We start from the raw sequence: 8,324 nt of genomic DNA on the forward strand, positions 1-8,324 counted from the left end.
CCCTGAAGATCTCCTAGACACCCTTCACATGTTAGCTGGGGGGGACATTTACCAACTGCCTTATGAGGACATCAAAACTCTTCTCCACTCTTTGGGACAGAACTCTTAGAGAAATAATCCAATATATGTTGAAATAAATTATATTCTCTAAGTCCTCATTTGATTGTAGTTTTATTTCATTTATGTTGTAAATGAGTAATATATTATTTTATGTTTAATATTAAATATTTGATTAATTTATGTTTAGATTCATTTAAATTACTTATGTTATAGATTAGTAATAGCACTTTGTTCTACAATAACATGGGTGAGTGATTGGAGAATGGAATGTTGTTTTATTATAACTTCTTTAATTGCTCAAGTGTGTTTAATTTCATATATAAATTTTCTTTTATGAAAGTTTTCTAACAATAGGGGATAGGGGTGTTTAACAATAGGGGGTGTTGATTTATGGACAAAGGGTGTGCTTAAGCAATGCAAACAAATAACTTAGTAATGACAAAATCCTAGTAATGTGATTGGTCTTCCATTACATAAGTGTCAAAAATATTGATTGAGCTAGCACTACTTAATGTAGGATTTATTTTATTTATCTATTGTTTGGTCTATTTCATAGTATGTTATGCTTAATATATTACATATCTCCTGTAACTTTGATTCTCTATTGTTACATTTCTATTATGTTTTTGTTAATATAATATAAAGCTCATATAACTTTTATTCTTTATTGTTTCTTTTCATAGTATGATTTGCTCTAAAGATTATATAGCACCTATAGATTTTGTTCTTTGTTGCTTTTTCCTTTACACAATAAATTACATAGCTCCAATAAATTTAATTGGATATGGTTTCTTTTTTAAGTATGTTTTTTTCAACATATTACATACCTTCTATAGCTTTGATTCTTTATTGGTTAATTTATGTTAATTGTCAATGTTTGAGTTTTTTTAGTAATTAGAGTATATAGCTTTATGCCCTTGCTTCTTTATTTATTAGGAGCATATTAGATAAGTTAATTCAAGATAAAAGTGTGTACATTCACATGAAGTTCATGCCATATCACAAGCACAAGTACCGTAGGTTAACAAATATTGATTGAAATTGTTAATTACTAAGGTAATTAATTATCCCCAACTTTTTTAGTATCATTACCAGGGAGATGTCAAGGTGTACAATTAATTTTTCATTGATTGGCATATAGTATAAGATTTTTAGAGGGAAATCAATGACTTGACCTTTTCAATATTTTCTCTAGATTTTCCACATTTTTAAAAGTTATACGTATGAATAGAAGTGATTTGAATATGGGGAAATTATAATAGTAAGATAAGAGGTAAGAACCTGTACATTCATTATGAATATTTAACAGTGATCTTTCGCTCTACCATATTCAAAACACATTGTTTTCATTATTTAAACTAGAATATTTTTGTGGTATAATAAGAGACACCCATAGTATTAATCTATATTTTTCAGGAAGTTGGAAGGAGAAAGAAATAATTGGTGAATGCGAATTCTACTAGATGCAAAATGATGTTGAAACCTTCAAGATTGAATCTAGATTGATTATCAAGGCATATTTTTAATCTTTTTTATTTTCTTAAATATGTAGTATATTGGCTATGCATATCAATTTTTCCTATAAAACTTTATTTTCAAAAATACCTCTATAATTATTTAAGATACATATCATTTTTGGATGGATCTGTAGTAGTTGATTCCTGTGCATATCAATATAAGTAGTGAATGCTTAAAATTCTTGGTATGTGTATGTATTATATTGAAAATTATATTCCTACAAAAATTCATTCATATATAGATCACCATTTGGAGAAATAGCTTCTTGATTAATTTTTTGTTGCAATTGGATCATTGACCCCACTTAAAACATATTCAGAACAATCATGTTTCAGGGAACCACATGGATATATTTGTAAAACCTATTTATATCCAAAACATACCTTTAAATATAGTTTCTAAACCCTTTTGAATCTCTCAATTTGGATAACAAATGAAAAACATATGACTAAAACATTGATGATATGTATAGTAGACAACTCAAAAACATATTTAGCATAGTCACTTTTTGGATACCTAAATGGATACATATTTCAAACATGTTTCTATGATCCTAAGAATATTGTTTATGATGTGGTTTAAATTTCTCCATTTTTATATCAGATGAGGAATTTATGCCAAAAGTACTAACTACCTATCCTAAATCTACAATCCTAAAATTGATATTTCTAAGTTGTTCATTGGCATATCTAACCCATCAATTGATCTGTTCTTCAAAAAATGTTTTTATTCAAGATAAATAAATGAATATAATTTCATATGCATTTGGAATAACATCAATTTTCCATCCAAAGAAGAATTTATACTCAAAATAGTAACTCTTTGTCTACACAAGAATTAAAAAATAACTATGTTGTGCAGGTTATTCCTAAGAAGATTTGGTATGTCATCTTAAGGTATTTTCGAAAAATATTTATATTGGAGGTATCCATATAGATATACTTTCATATGGATATTTAATCACTTAAATTATATGTTTGATGAAAAGAATATCAACAAAATATTATCAGGTAGTCTAGGGATACTACTACTCCTTAACATGTAAAAAGTGAAATTTTCTTTGCTTATTCTTCTCATGATTTCTTTTATAACATTTTTTTTCATTTTTCTTTGCATATTTACTAGATAAGATGACTTCTTGTTGTGAAGGAAAATCCCCTCTACGGACAAAGCTGATCCCTCTAGCCCAATGAGTGGGTCTAGCAACAATCTAAACAAACTAACATAGATGTTCCTAGCTTATGTTTGACAAATGCATAGAGAAGGAGAAACCTACCTCGCTCTGATGCTAATCGCTCGATCCTTGGAGATGGATTTGAATCTTTCACTCCAAGCCTCGCTCCTTAGTTGTTCTTCACGTCTAGATACATGCAAGGAAGATCAAAGTACTATGCAAGGTACAAGAGAATATATGGCATACATCAAACATAAACTACTTAAAAGATCAAGGAACATTAAGTTAATAGCATAAAAATTTACACAATTATGGAAAGTGAACATTAGATGTGTGTATTAATAAGCTAAAAAGGGAAGCATACAACCTATGCCTTGATGTTGGAGACCTCCTTTTGGTGGATTTCCAAGTCCAACCAAAGACTCTTCAAGCACTCCTTATACAAGCTAGAATGGGTAGCATGTAAGCATAATCTCAGCATAGGGATGCAACAATGAATGACCAACCATTTGGGGATGGAACAGAGTGAATTTATAAGAAGGGAGAGGGAGTCAGGGATCCACAAAAGAGGGAGGAAGGTCCACATCTCAAGGGGAAAGCGCATGATGATAAGGTCAAGAGGCCTAGATGAGAGAGCTCGACCATATCAACAACAATCCATATCCAGCTCGCTATTCCCGAAGGTTCTAGTGAGAGAAGCTTCTCCTCTATTTTGGGAAAACCTACCAGAAGAGGTTCAACACAGGATTTCCTATGAAAACCTGCATTGGCAATGCAAGTATTTAACTGAGCAACCTGCCATCAGCATGGGAAAGTAGTGGAGCAAAATGTGCTAATGCCAAAAATTAGGTTTTTAGGCAACCTTCTCCATAATGGATTTAGGGCAGTTTTCCTTTGATTATTCAGGGAGGCTTTGGTCTGTATATCATGATGGATATGCTACACAGTAGTCAATGTTTTGGCACCTCGAGATATGTTATGGGAAGTGAACAAGAGGTATGACAAAATACTGTGTAAGAGATGCCCCCTAAATCATTCAGGCAGAACATGGAGTGATGGCTGAGATGCTTTACAAGTCAGTGAAAGGATGAGAACAACACTATTAGGAGACCCGCAAATCAAGCATATACATATACATATACATATCTGACATCTCTAATGATCATGTCTAACGATACGATAATAGGCATCCAATAATACATGAATCTGCGGCATGGATGCAACCATCCGTATAAAGGGATCATGTGCAAAGATCCTCGGTATGGTCACAACCATCTGAATTGAAAGGATCATGAATATGGACCCATGGTATGGTCACAACCATCTGCATAGAGGAAACATGTGTAAAATCATGAATGACTCATAACTCCACGCAACTTGAACTTTATCAAACAAAATCCAGGGTCTTACACTTTGTCTCGACCCGATCAATGTACGAATTGTAACATGTGAATAGATGTGTCAAAGTCGAACATGATAGAAAACCACCTGATTACCAGTCAATGATGTAAACCGTTAATAGGCACGAGATCAACCACCAATGATGACAATGGCTCTCAAGGTACAATCAACACAATCCATGACTATGAATAGTGAAACTAAAGTTGAACACTCATGGAATCATTCGATTGAAGGTCAATGATGTAAACCCATCATCGAATGTGAAGAACTTTTCCTTGAGGCATGCAAGCTCTAAGGTAGTGGAAGGGAGTTTCTAGATCATCTTCCCAGATAATGAGCTGAAGTTGACAGGAAGTGATCCATCAAAGGAGGGCCATAATGAATCCCACATCATTGACATGAAACAAAAGGATGTGGTAGAGTAGATAAGTGTGATCTAGGACTGTGGCAGAAAGTCAGACAATGTATAGGTGGTAAAGAATTGCATATAGGACTCCTCTTAAACGTATCGATGCCATGACTCTGGAGTTTGGTAGAATTTGACTCAACATAGGATCAAAGGTAATGATGACAGAATGGTATGATTAGATGAGAGGAAAAATGGATTCCCCAAATCCAAGAAGGTAAGTGACTAAGTAAGGATATGCCAAACCCTACACGATCAATAGACGAGTGTCATGTTCAAGAGTGACATGCTGCCTTTATAGGATACAAGAGATGAATGCTTTCACTCTTTCCCCCACCACTTCTGATGAGTACCCCATATATTTTTTGTTGCAAGCTTGAAGGGGATAACATATTATTGTCATATAAGTTCACCCTTTAGATGAATCCATCCTAGTAAATTTTACGAGCCCTAGGAAGGAGAAAATCAGCCTTGTCATGGTGACAAGTCTTGCGTTGTTTAAGTTTTACGAGTCTGATGGAGGTGAAACTCGACATTTTTTTCATGATTAGATAGTTTGAAAAAGAATCGAAAAAAGAAAATTCCAACGGTCCCTTTTTGTAAATTGTCTCTTGAACCCGAAAAGGTAGAAAATAATATCCAAGAGAACCTCTTAGCCATGTTCGACTAAGGTATTCCTTTTTCATACAATAGTCTATCTCAGTCCGAAAAAGGGTTAAACTTATACTAAGTAGACATCATTTCATTTACTTTAACGAGTTCGAAATGACAGGTACTCGACAATATTTTCATTTTTCAAGAGTCAGAAAAGGGCTTAAAGATGACTCCTCCTGGAGGAATGAGTGCTATAAAAGGATAGCAAATGGTTTCGGTCATGATGGAACTGCTCAAAACATGTAAAGGTCAAGAGGTTAGCTAATAAGACTACTCATCGCAACAGTTCCTCAGGCAAGGGTAAAACAACCAAGTGAAAGTGAATGATCGGCTAAAGAGATGGTGGTGATGGAATCGACAAACCAAGGCTCATCTGGAAAAAATTAGCTGATAAAAATGGCAATCATGAGATGTAAAGTGGGAATGGTTTCATTTTTACACAAGCTTGAAACATTGGAAACTATGCTTGAGGATACTCGAAGATGGTTTCATTTTTCACAAACTTTAAATGAAAATAAATTATGTTTGGGTTTGGTTTCATTTTTACACAAGATTGAAACAAAGATAAACTATGTTTGAGATAAGTTTTCATGCTCCCAACATAATGACTCAATTCGAGGTACATGCCCCCCCCAAGCTTCATTTCATTCACCTAATTAGACTACTGGTTACTAATAGGTGGATGGAATGAAGGTTTACTTATGAGAACAAGTGAAAGACTCAACTAGGATTTTATGAGATCTAATGAAAGACTCGAATTGGAATGGGATTTATTTCATTTTTTTAACGAGCTTGACACAAGAAAAGAACCATGCTCGTGACATCTTGTTTCATTTTTTACCAAGCTTGACACAAGTAAAGGCACCATACTCATGGATACCTAATTCTTTTTTTAACGACGTTGACATAGTAAAAGAATTATCCTCATGGGAACCTATTTCATTTTTTTAAAGAGGTTGACATAGTAAAAGAATTATCCTTGTGGCTCTTGTTTCATTTTTTAAAGAGCTTGACACAAGACAAGGAACTCTGCTCCAACGCCTTTGATCACAGACCAAAAGAGGCCATGGCTTCCAAGAGGTTCTCAATAGAAGGGAGAACAACACTCTAGAAGGAATACATGTCCAGGGATCTAATGGAAAAATCGGGCTCCAATGCACCTAGTACATGGCATACTACATCACCTACTAGATCATCAGTAGATGTGTGCATGGGACAGGTAGCCACGTAATTAACCTATGGTGAGGGTGATACCACTTGCACATAAGAACCATTTAGGGATGATGGTTGATTAGGAGTTGATTTATGACCAATGAATGTAAGTTGATCAATGATCACAATGCTTCCTTAATGCAGGAAACACATCACTCAAAAGAGGGAAGAGACAAGAGGCCCCATGACATAAACATAGTCACGACCAAGGAGTACATTAAAATATAAAGGTCCTTGGACAACCATCACATATATATAGATATTCTTTCCTCCCAAAGTAATAGGTAACTTAGGAAGGATCCCTAACGGTTGACTGGTTCCTCTGTTAAAAGCTAACATATTCTGGGTGGCAGGGACAAGTTGAGGAGAACCTAAAGCTTTCCAAGTAGCTGAGGACATAATGCTAATAGATACACCCTCATCTATGACTGTGCTAGGTACGATCATATTGTAAGTTTGTATTGTAGTATGGAAAGGCACATAATACGGAAGGTGATATCCTACCAGTCGACTCTAATCAAAATAAGTGACCAAACTACTTGGAGGGGGTGTCGTAGGAAGGGGAGAGTTGCCCTCTTTCTCTATGGGAGCAGGAGAACTGCTCTCATTCACCTCAGGAATGGGAGGATTTCCCTCTAGTTCATTTGAAACCGAAGAAACCAGAAGAACTTGAGCAGTACGAGGTTCAATCTCTACTGGAATGGTACAGTTAACTGAAGGTGGAGCCAGGTCTACCATTTTCTCAACCAATGGTTGGTCGAGAATAGACTCATGAGACTCACGTTCAGAGAGAATGGGGTTGACAAAAGATGACTTTTGATCAATCACTAGATCAACTAGTGAAGGATAAGGGGAAAGATTTTGATACCCGTTCGTAAGATGAGGTTGAGAAGCTGTAAGGTTTTCCAACTCTTTGGAAGCCTCATCGAGAAGAGGACAAAGGTGAATGGGATGATTACCTTCACACAACTTACAAGGAAATTTGACTTTTCCCTTTTTCCCATGGACCTTATTATTACTAGTTGAAGGTTTATCACCAACATGATCTCTAGAGGCTGATGACAAAGGTTGATGTGATCTTGTGGACCACATTTCTAAGACCTTTGGAATACCAGGACAATTCCAAAGAAGGTGGTCACCCTTACATAACATGCAAGGGAATTCTACTTTCCGAGACTGGTTGGAAGATTTTTCTACATCGGTTGCATATGTAGCAATGGTTGCTTGGTTGCCCCCTTGCTTCTTTTGATTCTTCTTCTTCGTCCTCTTCTTTGTCTTCTTAGCTTCATGGTTACTAGAATCTAGACTTTCACCAGGTGAAGAGGAAGAACGAGGTGAAGAAATAGGTGAAGAAGGTGAGGGGTCAACTTTAGGATCAATTTGAGGTTGATGTTTTTCAGGTGGAGGAGAACTCAGTTGAAATGCAGTTTGGACACTGAGAATCACCAAGGTCGAAAATAACCAAATTGACAGACCAATGGTCAATCCAGGAATGGACAATGTTGCCATAAAGGGAGCACCAATGTTTCCGAAAGAAGGAAAAGAACTAGGATTCCCGTCAGAGGGGTTTCCTTGATTGGTAGACTCAGGAAATGTTGCCATCAATATCAATCTAAGATCTACTAAGGAGTATTTCCATAGGAAGAATGTTTTTCCACGGTAAATTAATTGATTTTAGAAATTAACAAAATAAAATAAAAGAGGGGTAAGCTAGGCAAGAGGATTTACCAAGTATCCATGAACCGTAATATACACCTTAGTCAAAACCAAGGACTTAACGTACGATGGCCAATCTCCCTGAATGTTGTGTTCATTGTATCATGTTTACAAGGCAGTTGACTCAGTTACATGTGGCTAAAGGTAGCAACCTAGTGGGGTCCCTTAATATATACATGACGG

Source organism: Pinus tabuliformis, chromosome X (assembly GCF_031772625.1).
Source record: "Pinus tabuliformis cultivar Carrire ecotype Pingquan chromosome X, CPIR1, whole genome shotgun sequence".
NCBI classification, from domain to species: domain Eukaryota; kingdom Viridiplantae; phylum Streptophyta; class Pinopsida; order Pinales; family Pinaceae; genus Pinus; species Pinus tabuliformis.